We start from the raw sequence: 21946 nt of genomic DNA, 5'->3' as shown, positions 1-21946 counted from the left end.
GAATTATTGTTGTTGTCTGTCACACCTCAATGAAAACCAATCAACCCGGGGAAAGAGGGTTAGGGTTGGAAAATTGGATGGGAATGGGGGTTTTTGGGAAAGTTTTGTGGATAGAGGAAAACAACACAGCATGGACAAACAACAAATCAAGAAAAAACAATCCTTGGATACGAAGATATCCATAAGTCTTTTAAGGGACATAAAGAAAGTTCACTGCATGCATGAAGTTGTTTGCTAAATGGATGGCTAGGTTACTGAAAGGTAGTAGTTACTACAACTTACTAACTATGAATAAACAATTTCACAGTACAGGGCTGCAGTAATTGCGCAATGTTACTTGCCTATCTGCCCTCAGAGAGAATAAACATGTATTAGTACATTAAAAAGTTAGTTTTAAACAAAACAGAGAAAGTACTTATCAAATAGCTGTAGGAATGAATTTGAAGCAGAGAGCAAACACACAGAGACGCATTCATAGAAGTCCACAACAATAACATTATTTAAAAAATAAGGAGAAGTGAAGAGGATACTGTAACTGTATGTTGTAGTTGTCCTGTTCAATTTGGGAAGTTGCATGCATCAAGTCATTTCTCCTCTTGTTCGTGGTACTCCTCCATTTCATCTGACGATCTGTCGATCAATCTTGGTGACCAGACACACTGTCCACTGCCTGCCTGGTGGATGCGGAATTGCCGATTGCCATGGTAAGCCTGAGTTAATGTTTCCCCATTGCACAGGGTAAAAGGAAAGCCGTCCTGTAATTGTCAATGGAAAAACAGGAAAAGATATTAAAACACCACGGAGAAAATTTTTTATAAGGTACGGTGTGTAGTGCAAAAATAATACTTTCACTTTCAGAGGCGACAGTATTACACAAGCATCATTTTTAAAGTGCGTACTCTGAGTCTCCTTTTCAAGGTTATTAATTAGCACACCGCATGCCAGGGCCAAGCAGACGGTCAAGGCAGGCACCACTGAGTGAAACAACCTCCATATAGCATACCTCTTTGACACAGACAGAGAAAGTAAATTTTGATGCAGCAAGCCACATAGCCGCAATTTTACATGAATTGCTATCTGGACTCTGGCATAACAAAACTACACTTGCTCGACCACTCCATACCACGACTAGACAGACATGTAGTTCTGCTGCGGTTGTTTGTGACTTGTTTACCTGTTTGCCACCAAGAAAATGGCCATAGTTCTTCCGTAAAGCGACGATGATGATCCATCCATCCCAGTGAGTGACTGTAAAGAAAGATATTAACTTTTATCATCAAGACTCATCATCATCATGGTATTGGCGAAGTCAATGTTAGTCATGCCATCACAGTCTACACACAGTGAGTCCAAGGACATTTTCCATATTAAAAAATGCAACATAGTGGCCCCTGCAATCGAAGTGAAATTTGAATTAAACAAGGTAAAAACAGAGTACACTTGAGTTACATTTAGTGTATAAAGGATTAAATAATAACAGAACACATAGTATTCATTTCATGCACAACAAACAAACAGCAATTGCTTTCATCAGAGCCAGACAGACAGTGTTGTCCAGTGCATGCCATCTCACCATTCATTCATACAATACCTGTTCCTCTTTTTGTCAGCATCTGAAGGGCCACAGGGCAGCCTCTCGTGTGTCAATTTCAGAAGTAACAGTCAGCATAGTCAGTAATTCCAATACCACTTCTTTTGAGGGGAATCGTCTATGAAGCGACAGTTTCTTGATTCTGTGTAATCCAGCCATTCCCCTTGAGGGAAATGGATAAGGGGAGTCTGGAGGAGGAGGATAGAGGAGCATGTCTAAGTTGTATGAACTTGTGAACTTCAGGAATGCAGACAGTGGCACCTTCAATACGGAAATAAGATGAAGACAGTGCTGCTGATGGATTTGTTGTGATTAGAGCTTTTTTGTTGTAAAAGTTGCCAAACAAAGAAATACACAAAGGAATAAAAGTGAATAAAAGACAAAAAAAGAAAGTCAGTATTTAAGGACTAGGTGTCAGGGAAGTAGAGCTCATCCTCAAACTCTGCACTGAAAACACATTCAGAAGACACTCTTGTGAGTGAGCAAAACAAATAATTTAGAGTCAGCTTGGTGATCAGTGGCCATTGACCCCTTTTCCTACACCAATACAGCAATGGGTTATGATCAATGAAGACCTCTGTTGGGTCATCCAGATAGGCCTGCACCATCCACTCAAGGTCATGCAGGGGTGCTCCACTTTGCGTACCATCTGTGGCCTTTGCATCAACACTGGAACAAGCAAACCCTTGATTAGTTATCCTATCCGCTTCCGACATATTATGGCTGGGCCTGGTGCAGGTGATGATGATGATACGGTTGCTGGTGTCGATAACAGCTCTGAGGGAAAGTGACTGCCTTCAGCCACAGAAGTGGATCTTGACGCCGGATGACATGCTGATTCAGTAGTACTTGTGGCGGTTCCTTCAATTTCCTGACGCTCTCTTTCGAACCGAGTGGCTGACAGAGCTAGCCAATGTTTGTACTTTGAAACATCTGCTTCATTAAAAGGAATGAATGTATTTCTGGCCAGTGCCTTTTTGTACCGTGGATCAAGAATAGTGGCACAAATGTAATGTTGTTCATAATGTATTCCTTTAAGCCTTGCATTGTCAAGTAGGCGGGTTAATAAGCTCTCCGCCAACTGATATGCGTCTTGCTTATCAGCATCATCTTTGAAAGTTGAAGACACCGCCTTCGGTTGGTGCTCTAACATGCGCAACGATGGGATAGCTTTGACCAAAGTACAGTCCTCCCTGCTGACTTCACGCGTGAAGACCTCAAAAGGACAAAGCATGTCTGTCAGGCTTTTAACTAGGTTCCATTCCTCCAACTCAAGCCTCATGTCTTTCATAGAAAAACCCCATGCAAAGACATACTCATTGATTACCAAGCACTGATCAAACAGACCCTCAAGCATGTACAAGTTTGAGTTCCAACTTGTTGCCACCTCCTGGATGAGTAGTCTGACGGGAACTCTACGGACATGTTGAATGATCCTCAGCTGCTTACGGGCCTTAAAAGAATGGCTGAAATGTCACAGATTCTCCGGCAGGTGGTCTGTAACTTGCTGACTTTGTTTTCTTTTTTCAAGAAATCTTGAAAAGCAATGTTAATAATGTGCACCAAACTTTCAGAAATAGCCGCCATCATTCATGGCCCAAACTATATTACTGCCATTATCCGTGGAAACCTAACCAATCATGCGCTTTCTTGGACGCAGCCGTTTAAAGACATTACTGTTAAACTCCTCCAAAATGTTTACTGCAGTTGAGATTTCTCTATGGCAAACATGGCTACTGTTGCATGTTTCCGACTAGCTTGAAAAATTGTGGCAGTGTCAACAACACCTGCAGACATCTTTTCTCTAACCCATGCAAAAGAGACAAAGTGTGCAGTGATGCACATGTAATCAAGGGCTTGGCAACTGGTCCACATGTCTGTTGTCGGGTGGTTAGTGTGAACAGCACTCTTCTGCAAAGCTGCCCCAATCACCTACAGCACATCTTGATGTAGTGCTGGAACCGCAACTCTGGCAAAATAGGACCGGCTAGGAACCTTCCATTTAGGGCAGACTGTTGCCACAAATTCTAGAAAACCCACCCCTTTCACCAAAGAAAAGGGGAGAAGGTCCAGCGCTAACAATTTAGCCAGCATTGCATTATAAAGACGTGTTTTTGGGTGGTTGCGTTCAAATGGCGCCTCCGACCAAAACATGCTTTTAATGGTGGTCTGGACCATTTTCATACGTGCTGATTAGGATGCAGACCTCTTCAACCCAGTTAGGTTCATTGATGTACTTTTTCGCATTGAAATGAATGAATGAAATGAGATTTCTTAAGCGCATGGCTGCCCAAGAGCGTCCCAGCGCTGATATACACAGCTAGCTTCCCAGATCCTCAGATAGCGGACTCATATTCCTCTTGGAAAAAGGAATGTCTTTAAAGATTTCCGGAACCTCTGAAGACAGGGTTCCAGATGGAGAGCAGCAGGAAGATCATTGCATTGATGTCTCTACCAGACTACTGTGCCTCCTTGATGTTGCTGGGGTATAGGAGGGTGTGGGTGCTACCACTGCAGTGCTGTTGCCAGGGGGACTGTGTCTCCCAGAAAAAATGTCTGTCGCTTCTTCACCTCCCCCCTGCACGTTCAGTCCCTTGTCATCATCAGATGCAATATCAATGGATACATTTGGATTTGTTGTACTTTTGTCTTCCTGGATCTTACTTAGGTGTGCCTCCCAATGGATAGTGTGGTCTGATGTTTTTGGAGGTGACCTCTCTGGCGTCCGGTACCATAATTTGTACCAAGCTTACCCTACAGTTTTACAATCGAACAAATCACTAGGTTTTCCGCCTTTTTGCTAATACTAAAGAAGTCCCAAACTGGGGAGTTGGGATGTCTGGTGGTGGTGGTGGAGGTGCTGCTTTCAATGCCAGATGAAGTGGAGGATGGGCGTGGCCGAATTTGACTCTGTTGTGCACTTACATTTACAGCACCACTACTTGAGGTAATGGAAGTCGAGCTGGATGGAGGTCCCTGTTGGCTCTTCTGAAGAGAAAATATGGCAGCTGTAGGTCATGTTGGTGTAGTAGTTTCCTGTGTTGATGGTGATACCAGTGCCATGCCGCCCACATCCCGCTCAGCAGCAATTCGGTATAGCATAAAAATGTCTGTCTGCTGCATGCCCGCTGGGGCTGGATTGACGACTGTGATGACTGGGTCGTCATCGTCAGACTGTTCATCAGCAGAAGAATACACCACTTCGACTTCTTGTTTGTCGTCATCACCCATAAGTAAAAGCCGTGCAGGAACCTTCCTTTTAGCTACCTTTGACGGCTCATGGAGTGCCTCCCTCTCACCCTGCATTGGTGGGTTCCAAACAAGATCAAGATCATCAGAAGGAAGGATGCTTGAAAAAGAACTTGTACTAGCCCTCCTTGACCTTTTTCTTGCTGGGGATCTGGAAGACAATGGATCATTAGGAGGAGTGGCTTGCTCAGATGATACCTCCGCTTGAATCTCGAGTTCCTGATGTGCCCCTACTCCTGGAGGAACAAGCATTGTGGGCAGTTGTGCCAATCCATGCACCTCTACTTGTGCCACTCCTTGTGACACTCCTTGCGCTACTCCTTGCGCCACTCCTTGCGCCGCTCCTTGCGCCTCTCCTAGTGCCAATCCTAGCAGTTCTCCTAGTGCCACTCCTTGCGCCTCTCCTTTTGCGACTTCTTGCGCTGCTCCAAGTGCCACTCCTTGCGCCTCTCCTAGTGCCACTCCTTGCGCCTCCCTTTGCGCTTCTCCTAATGCCTCTCCTTGTTGCACATGTGGTTGAACACTCATCAGATGAGTTACACCCTACGTTGATTGGATGCTACTTAGCGATCAGTCAACGCCAACATCAATGGTCGAGGGTGAGCGAGCAATTAAAGAGGCTGCCTCTGCGGCACTCATGGACTTGGGCCTAACTTTGCGTGGTGGCACTGAGACCACTGAAGCGGAAGAACTGCTCCCGCTTGGTTTCCAGCGTACACCGCTGCTGCAGGCGTAGGTTTTTTTCCCCAAAAAGTGTCTGTCGGCACACCAGTCTCCTTGGTAAGTGGCGCCACTTGCTTCTTCTGCTACTTCTTCCTGGCAGTGTCACTGGCAACTGGCAACACTGTCTTAGTGTGAACAGCACTCTTCTGCAAAGCTGCCCCAATCACCTCCAGCACATCTTGATGTAGTGCTGGAACCGCAACTCTAGCAAAATAGGACCAGCTAGGAACCTTCCATTTAGGGCAGACTGTTGCCACAAATTCTACAAAACCCACCCCTTTCATGAAAGAAAAAGGGAGAAGGTCCAGCGCTAACGATTTAGCCAGCATTGCATTATAAAGATGTGCTGTTGTGTGGTTACGTTCAAATGGCGCCTCCGACCAAAACATGCTTTTAATGGTGGTCTGGACCGTTTTCATAAGTGATGATGAGGATGCAGACCTCTTCAACCCAGTTAGGTTCATTGGTGTACTTTTTCGCATTGGTGTCTCTAAAAGACTACTATGCCTCCTTGATGTTGCTGGGGTAGAGGAGGGTGTGGCTGCTACCACTGCAGTGCTGTTGTCAGGGGTACTGTGTCCCCCAGAAAAAATGTCTGTCGCTTCTTCACCTCCCCCCTGCACGTTTAGACCCTCGTCATCATCAGATGCAATATAAATGGATACATTTGGATTTGTTGTACTTTTGTCTTCCTGGATCTTACTTAGGTGCGCCTCCCAATGGATAGTGTGGTGTGATGTTTTTGGAGATGACCTCTCTAGCCTCCAGTACCATAGTTTGTACCAAGCTTACCCTACAGTTTTACAATCAAACAAATCACTAGGTTTTCCACCTTTTTGCTAATACTAAAGAAGTCCCAAACTGGGGAGTTGAGATGTCTGGTGGTGGTGGTGGTGGTGGAGGTGCTACTTTCAATGCCAGATGAAGTGGAGGATGGGCGCAGCCGATTTTGACTCTGTTGTGCACTTACAGTTACAGCACCACTACTTGAGGTAACGGAAGTCGAGCTGGATGGAGGTCCCTGTTGGCTCTTCTGAAGAGAAAATATGGCAGCTGTAGGTCGTGTTGGTGTAGTGGTTTCCTGTGTTGATGGTGGTACCAGTGCTACGCCGCCCACATCCCGCTCAGCAGCAATTCGGTATAGGATAAAAATGTCTGTCTGCTGCATGCCCGCTGGGGCTGGATTGACGACTGTGATGACTGGGTCGTCATCGTCAGACTGTTCATCAGCAGCAGAATACAACACTTCTACTTCTTGTTTGTCGTCATCACCCATAAGTAAAAGCCTTGCAGGAACCTTCCTTTTAGCTACCTTTGATGGCTCATGGCGTGCCTCCCTCTCAGACTGCATTGGTGGGTTCCAAACAAGATCAAGATCATCAGAAGAAAGGGTGCTTGAAAAAGAACTTGTACTAGCCCTCCTTGACCTTTTTCTTGCTGGGGATCTGGAAGACAATGGATCATCAGGTGGAGTGGCTTGCTCAGATGATACCTCTGCTTGAATCTCGAGTTCCTGATGTGTCCCTACTTCTGGAGGAACAAGCATTGTGGGCAGTTGTGCCACTCCATGCGCCTCTACTTGTGCCACTCATTGCGCCACTCCTTACACCACTCCTTGTGCCACTCCTTGTGACACTCCTTGGGCCACTCCTTGTGCCACTCCTTGCGCCTCTCCTTGCGCCTCTCCTAGTGCCATTGCTTGTACTTCTCCTAGTTCCACTCCTTGCGCCTCTCCTTGCGCCACTCCTTGTGCCTCTCCTTGTGCCTCTCCTAGTGCCACTCCTTGCGCCTCTCCTTGTGCCACTCCTTGCGCCTCCCTTTGCGCTTCTCCTAACGCCTCTCCTTGTTGCACCTGTGGTTGAACACTCATCAGATGAGTTATACCGTATGTTGATTGGATGCTACTTTGCGATGAGTCAACGCCAACATCACTGGTTGAGGGTGAGCAAGCAATTAAAGAGGCTGCCTCTGCGGCACTCATGCCTTGGGACTAACTTTGCATGGTGACACTGAAACCAATGAAGCGGAGGAACTGCTCCCCGCTTGGTTCCCAGCGTACACCGCTGCTGCAGGCGTAGGTGTTTTTTCCCCCAAAAAAGTGTTTGTCGGCACACCAGTCTCCTTGGTAAGTGGCGCCACTTGTTTCTTATGCTCCTTCTTACTGGCATTGGCACTGGCAACTTTCTTGGTAGAGGAGCTACGGGCTCCTTTCTTTGGGCCAATCTTCTTCAGTTGTCAGAACAGCAGGACACAGTTGCATGAGTTGCAGTGTTGTCTGTGGCCACCACACGTGATGTCACGTGACGTTGTGCACACACTGCAGCAGGACTTCTTCCTGGCACTACAACAAGTGATGAAGATGATTCCTGGTTGTCAGTCTTTGTGCACCTGAAGCAAAGGAAGCCAGAGGAACATCCGTTAAATAAATGTTGCATATGTCGTGCTTCAATTAATATTTGCAACTAGGCATTTATTATAACACAATACAGCCAAAATGGAAAGACACTAAATAAAAATTGCAATTCTAATCTAAAATGGATGTTTAAATTATTAGAAGAGAGCCACACATAGAGAGTTGTTTCATGCACCACTGAGTACCCCTGGGCATAATGGATGAAAGCAAGGCAAACTGGGTGCAGGCCTATGGCACAACAAAGCACACTGCCTGGCTTCATATGGCCCCTAGACCACCACAAACATGGCCAGGCCATGCGCGGACCAGGCCTCAAAATGGCCCCCACCCACATGGCCAGGCCCTGGACCAAGACCCAACAACACACAAACAATCAAAATACACCCAAAAATCACCCCAATCTATGGCATCCATGCCCTAAATGATGTTTAAATTCAAGAGACCCCACAGAAAGACATGGCCCATGCACCACTGACTACCCCTGGTCCTACAGGATACTGTGGCTTTAATACACACCCCAAAATTTAAAAAAAAACTCCACATATAACAGTGAACTACTCAATAACATGCCATAAATGATATTTAAGTTCAACAAAACTCCGAGAAACAGTTTATCATTCACCCATGACTAATCCTGGGACTACTGGATACTCTGGGTACGCACAATAGATTTTTTTTAAGTTGTGAAAAAGTTTATAAATTGTAGTTGCAGCAACTGCAATGCCCCAAACAAACAACACCAACTTACTTGTAAAATCTCAAATCCAAATGTGATCCCCCAAAAAAGTCCTCAAGTACAAATATTGAGCAGCAGCCACAAAGAGTAATCCTTCCAGCTCCAGATCCAAATGAAAAGTGACCAGGACATGGACAAAGCACTGGGAGGAGCCTGCTGGACAGGAACAGGAAGTTGGAGATTGTGGGGTACTTCCCTCAAAAATGGACTCCTTGCACAAAAAAATGCAGCCAAATGTCAATCTGAGGAGTTATTCTGATCCAAATCATCAATTTCAGAAGGTTTACGCTGCCAGTGATAGATTTCTTGTGCAGAATTGCAATTTTTGCTATTTGGGGAAAGCGAGCTGTTCAAATCTCTCGCCGGATGTCAGCTGTGTGGTGCACCTACTTGATCGCAAGCCCTTAGTCGCATTCGCGTTCAGAAAGTCTCCCAGTGCAAGATGGCAGGACGCTATGACGTACTCACGGTCGAAAAGTCTTGCGCGATCATGCCATGACGTACTCGTGGTCGAAAAGTCTTGCGCGATTAATCAGCAAGATCGAAAATGGCACATCGCACGCAAACAACTCAGTGAACTCAGAATCAAGGTATGTCAACGCCGCACACGCAAGAATGTATTTTTGAACCGCGACCAAGCAAAAAAAATCGACAACTCGCGAATTGTGAATTTCTTTGACAATTTCTCGCTATTCGCAGACCGCGAAATTGTCAAAATGTGCAAATTCCGCAAGCGTAACGGATTTTCAGCCCATACTTAGCAGTTATCAATTTGTGGATGTCATCCCCACTCTGATAGGGAGGGACAATCTTGCTTAGGTTTTTATAGTCATAAGACCTATCCCTACTAAGTATGGGCCAAAAATTTGTTCCGCTCGCGTAATTTGCAGATTTTCCGCAATTTCGCGATCCGCAAATCTCGCCAAATTGCGCAAAAAAACGTAAATCCGTGAACGGGACGAATTTTGTTCAGAAAGCACTTACAGGGTTACAGCAGGTGCCCAACTTGAAGCTAATTTCTTTATAACCATTTACAAAATGGTTAGAAACAAATTAACTTCAACTTGGGCACCTGCTGTAACCCTTCCTGAGCGGCGCCTCGTTGCCTACTTGCAACTATTCTCTGACCCTGCTCTGGCCCTCAAAGCAGAGTCAGAGAATAGTTACAAGTAGACAACGAGGCTCCTGTCACAAAAATTAAATGTGAACAGGAAGCACTTACAGATATAGATAAAGATAGGTGACAGAGTTGAAGGTCAAATTCAGTAACTCCTTAATCAGCCCCAAAAATGTATGTGCTTTGTCGAGGCTGGGCAGGTGTGCTTTTTCCCCATATCTACAGTTGAAAATAAGCTATGATGCTTGATGGAGGCCTTTGCATCCTTGACTTTCACTGGTGCAATCCCCTTGCAGTTCCGGTGACCAGGAGTTTCTTTCTCCTCATCTGCTGCTCTGATCTGTGCCTGACCTTTTATACACACAAGAGGCATGTGAACTCGCATAGAAGCCCCCCGATTGCCCCACACACCCTAGCGGTGTGCACCGTCTTCCCGTCCTTTACCCACTATGATGGACAGCTCACTCGAGGGACCCCGGCGCCCTTCGGTGCAATGGCAAAAATAATCAGCCCAAAACAAATGTGCGTTTTGTCGAGGCTGGGCAGGTTTGTTTTCTCCCCATATCTACCGTCGAAAATTAGCTATGATGCTTGATGGAGGCCTTTGCATCCTTGATTTTCACGAGTACAATCCCTGTGCAGTTCCTGTAACCAGTAGCTTCTTTCTCCTCATCTGCTGCTCTGATTTGTGCCTGACCTTTTATACACACAAGAGGCATGTGAACTCGCAAAGAAGCCCCCCTGTTTGCTCCCACACAAACTAGTGGTGTGCACCGTCTTCCCGCCCTTTACCCACTATTATGGACAACTCAGTCGAGGGACCCCGGCGCCCTTCGGCGCGATGGCAAAGTTAATCAGCCCCAAACAAATGTGTCTTTTGTTGAGGCTGGGCAAGTGTGCTTTCTCCACATATCTACAGTCGAAAATTAGCTATGATGCTTGATGGAGGCCTTTGCATCCTGACATTTACGAGTGCAATCCCCATGCAGTTCCTGTAACCAGTAGCTTCTTTCTCCTCATCTGCTGCTCTGATCTGTGCCTTACCTTTTATACCCACAAGAGGAATGTGAACTCGCAAAGAACCCCCCCTGTTTGCCCCCCCACACACTAGCGGTGTGCACCGTCTTCCCGCCCTTTACCCACTATGATGGACAGCTCACTTGAGGGACCCCGGCGCCCTTCAGCGCGATGGCAAAGTTAATCAGCCCAAAACAAATGTGCGTTTTGTCGAGGCTGGGCAGGTTTGCTTTCTCCCCATATCTACCGTCGAAAATTAGCTATGATGCTTGATGGAGGCCTTTGCATCCTTGATTTTCACGAGTACAAACCCTGTGCAGTTCCTGTAACCAGTAGCTTCTTTCTCCTCATCTGCTGCTCTGATTCGTGCCTGACCTTTTATACACACAAGAGGCATGTGAACTCGCAAAGAAGCCCCCCCGTTTGCCCCCACGCACACTAGCAGTGTGCACCGTCTTCCCGCCCTTTACCCACTATGATGGACAGCTCACTCGAGGGACCCCGGTCGCCCTTCGGCGCGATGGCAAAGTTAATCAGCCCAAAACAAATGTGTCTTTTGTTGAGGCTGGGCAGGTGTGCTTTCTCCACATATCTACAGTCGAAAATTTGCTATGATGCTTGATGGAGGCTTTTGCATCCTGACTTTCACGAGTGCAATCCCCATGCAGTTCCTGTAACCAGTAGCTTCTTTCTCCTCATCTGCTGCTCTGATCTGTGCCTTACCTTTTATACACACAAGAGGAATGTGAACTCGCAAAGAACCCCCCCTGTTTGCCCCCCCACGCAAAAGCGGTGTGCACCGTCTTCCCGCCCTTTACCCACTATGATGGACAGCTCACTCAAGGGACCCCAGCACCCTTCGGCGCAATGGCAAAGTTATTCAGCCCAAAACAAATGTGAGTTTTGTCGAGGCTGGGCAGGTGTGCTTTCTCCCCATATCTACCGTCGATAGTTAGCTATGATGCTTGATGGAGGCCTTTGCATCCTTGTCTTTCACAAGGGCAATCCGTGTGCAGTTCCTGTAACTAGTAGCTTCTTTTTTCTCATCTTCTGCTCTGATCTGTGCCTGACCTTTTATACACACAAGAGGCATGTGAACTCGCAAAGCCCCCCCATTTGCCCTCCACACACTAGAAGTGTGCACCGTCTTTCCGCCCTTTACCCACTATGATGGACAGCTCACTCGAGGGACCCCGGCGCCCTTCGGCACGATGGCAAACTTAATCAGACCAAAACAAATGTGCATTTTGCCTAGGCTGGGCAGGTGTGCTTTCTCCCCATATCTACCGTCGAAAGTTAGCTATGATGCTTGATGGAGGCCTTTGCATCCTTGACTTTCACAAGTGCAATCCCCATGCAGTTCCTGTAACCATTAGCTTCCTTCTCCTCATCTGCTGCTCTGATCTGTGCCTGGCCTTTTATACACACAAGAGGCATGTGAACTTACAAAGAATCCCCCCCCCATTTTCCCTCCCCCCACACACTAGCGGTGTGCACCGTCTGCCTGCCCTTTACCCACTATGATGGACAGCTCACTCAAGGGACCCCGGCGCACTTCGCCGCGATGGCAAAGTTAATCAGCCCAAAACTAATGTGCATTTTGTCGAGGCTGGGCAGGTTTGATTTCTCCCCATATTTACCGTCGAAAATTAGCTATGATGCTTGATGGAGGCCTTTGCATCCTTGATTTTCACGAGTACTATCCCTGTGCAGTTCCTGTAACCAGTAGCTTCTTTCTCCTCATCTGCTGCTCTGATTTGTGCCTGACCTTTTATACACACAAGAGGCATGTGAACTCGCAAAGAAGCCCCCCCGTTTGCCCCCACACACACTAGCGGTGTGCACCGTCTTCCCGCCCTTTACCCACTATGATGGACAGCTCACTCGAGGGACCCCAGCGCCCTTCGGCGCGATGGCAAAGTTACACACACATGGTCACTGGAGGCAACTCTTCTGGCCCTAAGCAGCTGTAGTGCAGGAAAAGCACTATACATTTACCCAATGAGGTAGCACTTACTGATTAGCTAGTAGAAAGTACTCCAGTTAAGTATGGTGCAAATCGCAAAACAATTCGCGATTTTATAGGGAAATCCGCAAATTCACGTTTTTTTGCGATTTCGAGCGAATTCGTGGACCGCTGATTCGCAAAATGTGCCCATACTTAATCCCTACCACTAGGGATTTTTCTGCCACCAGGGGACTCTAGTCCTGCCAATTTTCTCTCTCTCTCAAGAGCTAGGGTCTCTTTCTCCAATGCAATTTCTTGCCTCTTGATTCTAAGCTTGACTTCTCTCATTCTAGCTTCATGTTCCCTCCTCTCAGAAGAAGTTCTTCTCCTATGGGCAGAGGACCCTATTGATGAATTGAAATGCTCAGATTCCCCTGAGAGTGATCTGGGCCTCTTGGGTACACCAGTAGGCCTACGTGGAGGGATAGATGGAGGCCTTGGTAGGCCCTCTCCATCTCCCGGTAGTCCTTTGTCTTCCAGGTTGAGTTCATTAACCACTTCCTGGTCTGCATCCTCATCATCCCCAGAGTCTTCTGATGATGGATGGCCCCCATCTGGTATGTACCTAAAGTACATGGTATCAATTTAGTGAGGGAGCAGCTAGACTGTGGGCCTGATTAGCAGGCCATACTAAAGTCGAAAAACCAGTGAATCACAGCAAAAAGTTGGGGCAAACATATGAAGTAGACCCTACTCAACTACATTAAGGAGGTTATATTTAAAGTTATGCTCTTGGCTTCAATTGAGGGGTGCTTGAACAATTTCACTGAATGGTATTGTACTGATAGTGGATTTTGGATGGCAACTCGTGGCAAGTAGCACATTGTTGCAGGAGGTGTATTTCATGAACATATCAATTAGACAATTTTTATCCCAATTATACTGGCCAGGAGCGACTAATGCCGCTCTTAGGTTATAATTTTCAGAGGATGGAGAGACAACAGCTGATTCAAATTATTCCATTACTAGGCCGCTGTTTTATAATTTGCCTGTCAGCAACCGCTATCGCCCTTTAGAAGACGTGGACTGACTGAAATCCAAATCAGACAGGAGATAACACAAGTATAGTACAGGAAGACAGGATGGGAATATGGTGGATGACCACCAGGGATCACCTATGCCTATTGTGAACCCTGAAATGGATATGTTTGATGGGATCACTCTTGGGGCGTAAACAGGGGCATCTACACCATCCTAGCTGCTGCTGGCTACCCTAACAATTGTTCCCAGGAATCCACCCACGGATGCCCTACAGGGGTCATCCATGCTCATTGCAAATCAGGATTTGGATACATCTGCTGGGATTACCCTTGGGGTGGATACAGGGGCACCTCTACCATCTACACTGCTGTTGGCCACCCCAACATTTATTCCTATCAATTCATCCACGGATGCCCTAGATTCCTTTAATTCCCGAATGCCATCAGTAATTGATTCTAGTCGCTCTGATGTTACATCAAGGTAAGCATGGGTGAAATTTGCGAATTCGCGATCCGCGCATTGGTGCGAAAGCGAACTCGCAAATTCGCAAAATTTGCGAATTTGTGGGAATTTGCGAATTTGCTGTTTTTGCCAGTTCGCTAAGGTTTTGTACAAGTTTTGAAACGCAGACTTACTTGTGTGGTCACAACGGTCGCAACCATGTTCTTTCTATGTGTCCAGACTGTTTGCGACCCTGTGGTTCATCGCGGCCACCCTTCGGTTCATCACTGCCACCCTCTGGTTCACCAATGCCACCCTCTGGATCATCACTGTCCCCCTCTGGTTTATCACAGCACCCTCTGGTTCATCACTGCCACCCTCTGGTTGATCACTGCCATCCTCTGGTTCATCCCTGCCACCCTCTGGTTCATCACTGCCACCCTCTGGTTTGCCACTGCCACCAGCTGGATCCTCACTGTCCCCCTCTGGTTTATCACAGCACCCTCTGGTTCACCACTACCACCCTCTTGTTCACCACTGTAGATTATGGGGGGAAAGCAAAGCACACCATCCCAGCCTCGATTGAGATGAATTAATTTGGGGCTGGTTAATGTGTCACTGAATTTGTGCTTCAAGTCTGGCACCTGCTTCCTTAGCTGTAAGACCTTTCTGTTGCAGTTATTTTTTTACAGGAGCATTGTGCCATACTTGTAACTATTCTCTGACCCTGCTTTGAGGGTCAGAGCAGGGTTAGAGAATAGTTGAAAGTAGGCAACTGAACTCTGGAAGGGCCCCTCAGGAAGCACTACGGGGAATGGTTACAAATTAGCTTGAACTTTTGCACCTGCTAAGTGCTTTCAGTATTCTAAAATGTGTTTTTCTGCCATTTCGCGAGATTCACGGGACGCGAAATCGTGCGAAATCGATCTTGCAATCCGCAAATTCGTTTGAATTTGCTGATTTCTTTTTTTTGCGTGTTCGGGCGGTTTTTTGCTTATTCGCGGACCGCTTGCAGCGCACCGACCCCGAGGTTGCCCATGCAGTCGTTTATGGGCGCGGCCATCTTGTTTGCATGACGTGTTTCCGTTTCCGGGCACTCATTGCATGCTCGCGTTGTATGCGGCGTGCGATTACGTATTCGTGGGTGTTTTTGCATGCTCGCGGGGGAAATATCGCACAAACTTACCCATGCGGTCCTCTATGGGTGCGGCCATCTTGTTTTTCATTCACTGCTATGGTTTTGGGCATGCTACTTTTCTATCCACCTTGCATCTTTGTAATCCGATGTTTTTCTGAACTTTTTTTTGTTTTTTTGCTTATTATCTCTCTCTTCAATTTCCTACATCGTTATTTTGTGTTTTTTAAAACTTTTTGTTATTTTATAACCTACTTTTTTTCAGTCGCTCTCTCTTATTTTTTTCACACCTTTTCTTCTTTCCTTCTTCTTGTGCTCAGGATCATGGCTAAGGGAGGCGACAAGGGCAAGGGGAAGGGCCCAGCACCACGTACCCGGCTCCCTTGCGGGCATTGGTGGGGGAGGAAGTGCAGCCCAGGGAGATCTTCTCTGCGGTGGAGGTGGCCGCGTTGATGGTTTTTGTCCAAGTCCACCTCCCTAAGACCGTGGCAGCAGGTGGGCGGATTGCTTCCGGTTACATCCTCCGGGAGCGTCGCCAGCTGTGGGAGAAGGTGTGCCGGCACATGTATAAGGAGTCAGGGGTCCGGCGCACCTACCACCAAGTGACGCACCAGTGGAGTGACATCTTGGACCAGGAGCATGACATGATCGACCTGCTCGGTGTGGAGATCCCTGGCCTTGGTAAGTAGCTATTTAATAACTACTTTTTTTCCTTCTGCTCTGTTATATTGCTAATCTATTTTTTTTCTGAAGAGTACGAATGCTGCTGATTAGATTACATTGCAGGAAGTAATGTTTAAATAGCTTCTGACATTGCATGGGCTCGCCTGGCTATTGGTGTTGCTACTATGCTTACTTGTTTGCAACTTTTTAGTCATTTGAGAGCATTACCACATAATGCTAGAGACAGTAGACTCAAGTCTAGTCCTTCTTTGTACTCCTGCTGCTGCCACTTTGAAGAGATGGTGGTGGATTGATACGTTGAGTATATTATTTATTACTTGTTATAAGACATTTGTTAGTGGTCTGCAATCATGATGACGGACTGTGTCTGTCACGCGACGACTCGTGCTGCTGAGTGATGGCAGTTGTAGTAGAACCTTTTTGTTGTTGATGTAGTTAGTGAATTACATAACTTTCCTATTAGACAGTCTGCTAATCCTGCAATACTGTACTACTATCCTCCTAGTTTACCAGATCAGATGCAATTGATGTTAATTTGTTTCCCCGACATAATTTTAGATTGAGTACAAAGAAATCTAATATTTCCTAAAAAACAATCATCCATGTTGTGTTTCTTTATTTCATGATCACCAGCAACTCCCAGGGGCAAGGCGCTGGCTGCGACAGAGACTCCGGTGGCAGAAGTTGGACAGGAGCAGTCCCTTGCAGGCTCTAATGCTGGCCCCAGTAAGTTGTTTTATTGTTATATTAATGCTTATACTTCCCTAACTTTTACAGCTCCTATTCATTATAAACTGGTTCCTAATAATTCTATGTTTTACAAAATAGTCTTTGATCTTCTTCTAATGTAGACTACTTTCTACATTCTTATCCTGGCTCTATCATCACTCTCTGTGCTACTACTATTTACAATTATGAGTTGATCTGTGTAGGTAGCTGAGCTTGCCCATTCGGCAAACGGTGTGAAACAAAACTCTGATACAGCAATGGCTCTAGGCACTGAGTGCAGTCCTCTGGGTTGCCCTTGCTGTCTATTCCAGTCTTCTTAATGTAAGTGCTTTGACAATTTCCAACAACAAAATGTCATGGTAGCAGTTGCCTTTTTGATTTGAGAGGAGCACATCCCATACCGCTAGTGTTTCAGGGACTATTCTGCACACAAAGAAGTATGGACAAGATACATAGGACATTGTTGATGATAGGTGCAGTTCAACTTTCGAAATACCTCTGTCCGAACAGAGGCTGAACCCCCAATCCCCTGACCGACTATCTAGAATGTCTGACCAATGATTTTACGACCCAGAAGAACAGAAGAAGACTACCTCCGAGTCCCGGCCGATCTGAGTCACTGAAACATGACTGCCAAGTGCAGTAGTTCAAACCTTTCCGCTCACTCACTCACTCGTAAATAAAAACCACACCGTGTTTGTTAGTTTTAAAGTTTTATTTTCAATTAAGAAATGAAAACATTATTTCTTTATTTTGAATAGTGTAGTATTCTGATGGATGAAGATGACGTTAAAGTTTAAACAACATTCCCATGAATGAAATTAGTATGACTCAAACTTAATAATAGTTAACAGACACATGAAATTATTAGAATAACTGTGCGGGAGCCCCCACCTTCTTTAAAGTACTTAAAGTACTGCTGGTGATGACTTAGTAGTAGTTGGTGAATCATCTGGCAGAAGGGCAATGGAATCATCTTTCTGTAATGAGAAAAAATGGTGCACGTTAAGCAAGCATTCATCAGTTATCATAAGAAGAAGTATAGCATTTAATGGAATAAGCATTCTCCCCAAAACCATTACTTTTTTTCAATCCCAGTAATAAAAAATGTGTTATGTAACATTTTCTTCCATTACGAGACAAAACAGGGGGTTGTGTATGGCATCTGAAAATATGACATGTTTTTCCTAGACGTCACAACATCTGATGCAGCACAGATGACCACCAGTGCCGGGGCCAGTCTGGATGCGGCGGCGCCAAGAGGAGGAACTGGTGGGGGAAGACTCCGTGGCGGAGGCCGGTGGTAAGTTATTATACTCCTTACTTATTGAAATTTTTTTGAGTAGGCTCGCAAAGGAGTGTATGATGTAATGTACAGTAGTACACAGTACACTAGTATATGTACACTGTACCGTCAAGAACATTTACTAATTTAGAACTACTTTTTGGGCTATCACCAGGAGAGACAGTCAACCTTGACTTTTAATAGCATTAGCGGCGGTACTTCTCTGGTAACCAATGGCCCCCTCTATTTCACTTCAACTCAGCTGGAAAATTTTTATTGTGAATCCAAGTCATATCATATGTAGTTTAGGGATGTGAAGAACGAAAATTTAAAGAAGGGTGAAGCGAAGGAGGAGGGAGTCTTAATATTTATGACTGCAAAGAATGGTTTTGTTGAATGCAATTCAACATAAGAAAGAAGACGGCGGTTTAAAAAATATTATGAAAAGGCTGTTAGTTGGTTGTTGACAAAAAGAAATTGTGGTACATTTGAGACATTAAGAAGAATCATAGACATACTTTGGAAGCCTGGATGTTATCTTCTTATCCTCCTCGTCGATAGCAGAGGTGTATGATGTAGTAGATCAGACGCTGAGTGGATGAAGTATGGCCAGTGGCAATGCCACCCCTATAGAAAAGTAAGACATTCCTATCCCCACCTGCATGTACTGCTTAAAGTACTGCGAGTCTGCATCATCTTGGCCTGTGTCTGTATTTCTTGGGTGAAAGCTGAGTAAGCTGCCATTATGGCGGCTACGACAAGTTCACGTACCAGTAATTTATTTTCCAAAACAAGAGAAAAAAAGCAAAAAAGGCCTTTTTTTAGTACTCTCTGACTAAGTATGTAGTAGTGAGTCCACCTATAGTGCTGCTAGTGGAATTCCTGAAACTCACAGTGTCACATGCTTACAAAGACGGTGGAAAGATACATGCCAAAATGTTATACTGTGTTTGCTACTTGCTGGTGTTACTGAGTGTCAACCTTCCGTTTAATTATTTTGACTTTATGTTAAAGACTATTGGCTCCAGTATTTTTCTTTCTTTATTCATAGATGCTACTCCCAATAGGCTCACCCATAAGGAGATGGCTGTCCGGGCCAGGGCCGGTAAGCTGGAAGCTATTTGTGCTGAGTATCGGCAATTGTGTGATCGGGAGCATGAAGAAACATCAACATCTTCATCCTCCTCCATTGCCCCCGGGTCCACCAGCCAGAAGCCTCCAGCGAAATGGAGCCGTGGCCCGACAGCCTCCCGCCGCCGCCGAACAGCAGCAACAACATTAGCGGCCTCCCCCTGATCCTGGATGGTTCGTGTGCACCGGCTACGCAGAAGAGTGGACTACCTGGAGCGGTTGGTCCAAAAACATCAGCGCCAGCTCCGGGACCTCTGCAAAGAGCAGCGAGACATGCAGCAACTGTTTGCCAAACTACGCCACCGGAGGAAGTGACTGTCCCTTGCCCCTTTTTTAAAAACTGTTGGGGGGTGGGTATTGGGTGTTTGGGAAAGGGGACTTTTGGACTTTTTGACATTGGTTGGGTTCGGGAGGGGGGTGAGTTCGGGTAATGTATTTTATTATTGTTGTGCTAAAAACAACACAAATATATATTTTCAAATATTTACTTTTCTTTCAAAAACACAGTATACGCGTTCATATATTATTTTGTGTGGGGGTTGGCGGTGGTTACTGGACGTTTGTTTTCTTCAAACTTACCAGCATGAATAAAACATCTAGTCCTGAAATCTACCAAAATGCAAATAACCGAGTTAGTAAATTTAATAGCCCCACTACTGTACTTTATGTACTTTACTAGTAGTACTGTCAGTCTCTGCTCTCCTAGTCTCCTCCCAACTTAGTCCTCCTAGCCCATTATTCTACTACCTCTCCAATATGCTTATCTTATCTTTGATTTGTGTTTGACAATTGGGGTAGCCCCAGGGCTGGCTGCATTGCAAATGGTGATTAAGGTTGGTTGTTGACTTGAATCCTCAACGGATGCAATATCGTTGGCAGTATCACCATATGAAAAAAAGTGGAAAATAAATATTGAGTGGCCTGAGCGTAGCATTAGAAACAGTACAATAGATAGTACGGTACAGAACAGTCCCCTAAATTTTAGCCTAAGCAGTACCAACGTAAGGTAAGCATTAAGCATTTGATTGTTCACGTCGTGTAGGAGGAGGATGTTCTTATCAATCCACAATGGTGCACATGATCTTCTGGTTGCTTTGACCTTATCCTCCCCAGCAAGTGTTTGGAATTTATTTTGGTTGTCAGTCACACCTCAATGAAATACCACACATCCCGGGGCAAGAGGGTTAGGGTTCAAAAATTGGATGGGAATGGTTTTTTTTGGGAAAGTTTGGTAGAGAGGAAAAAAACACAGCATGGACACTCAAATAACAAATGAAGAGAAACAAATCTTTGGATTAGAAGATATTGATAAATCTTTAAAGGAACATAACGGAAATGCACTACTGCATGCCAGAAGTACTAAATGGATGGTTAGGTTACTGAAAAGTAGTACTACTACTTACTGCAACTTACTAGTAAGTACGAAGAAACAAGTTGACAGTACAGGGCTGCAGTCATTATGCAATTTCACTTGCCTCTCTGTCCTCAGAGAGAATAAACACTTAGAACATTAAATTAGTGTTAAACATAGCAAAGACGTATCAAATACCTGGAGGGATGAATTTGAAGCAGAGATCGAATAAACGCACAGATTCACACTCGTAGAAGTAAGTTCAAGTTCACAAGAATATCATTTAAAAGATAAGAAGAAATTTGGATACTGTTACGGTTTTTTGTAGTTGTTCCGTTGAATTTGTGAAGTTGATGCATCCAGCCATTCCTCTTATTCGCGGTACTCCTTCCTTCCATCGGATGCTCCGTCAATCAATCTTGGTGACCAGACACACTGTCCACTGCCTGCCTGATGTGGATTTGCGGATCGCTAATTGTAAGCCTGAGTAGTACATCGATGGCACAGGGTAAAAGCCTGCCTGTAATTGATGATGGAAAAACACAACAGTAAGTGTTAAAGACACCTCGGAGAAAAAAATATATAAGGCACGCTGTGTAGTGCAAAAATTATACTGTCACTTTCAGAGATGACAATCCCCAAAAACAGCCCACATTACCCTCCCAAAAACATGCAGAATACTGCTGCTACCTCGCAGAGGCATAATTTCAAATCGGGCCAAAACGCACTCATAAATTATGCCCAAAAACCCCCTTTCCCACAATGGATTATCTTCAAACCACTTCCAATAAAAATTACACATTCCAATAAGTGTTCCAAGACACCACCCAGTCGTAAAAATCTAGAACCCCCGCCCAAACACATGCAATACAATACTGCTAATCCTAATGAGCCCTAAGTTAAGAATAGTGGCAAACGCTTTCTTTAACTAGGCCAAATCCCCCCTTTCCCACCATGGATTTTCTTCAAACCACTTGCAACCAAATTTACACATTCCCATGAGTGCTCTAAGACCCCATAACTAAGTTGCAAAATTCTAGAACACCCCGAAACACTGTTGCTAGTGCTAACCCTAAGTTAAAAAAAGTGCCAAAACGCTATTCAGCATGGATTTTCTCCAAACCACTTTTATCCGGTATTAGACCTTCCCAGCAATGCCCCAAGACCTGCCAACCTACCCACAAAAAAGCAGAACACCACCAAACAGGCAAAAAGCAAAAATGGAAAATCATTTTCAGCCTTCTTTCAATTCTGTCCAAATGTGCTCTGCAGCTATGCCCTAACTCCCCTTTGCCACCATGGATTTGCTTCAAACCTCTTGTAATCAATAGTATCCATACCCAGCAGTGCCCCCA

This window comes from Lissotriton vulgaris, chromosome 3_1 (genome assembly GCF_964263255.1).
Source record: "Lissotriton vulgaris chromosome 3_1, aLisVul1.2, whole genome shotgun sequence".
In the NCBI taxonomy this organism is placed as follows: Eukaryota; Metazoa; Chordata; class Amphibia; order Caudata; family Salamandridae; genus Lissotriton; species Lissotriton vulgaris.
The sequence above is the reverse complement of the archived record's forward strand: the minus strand, read 5'-3'. Positions refer to the sequence as shown.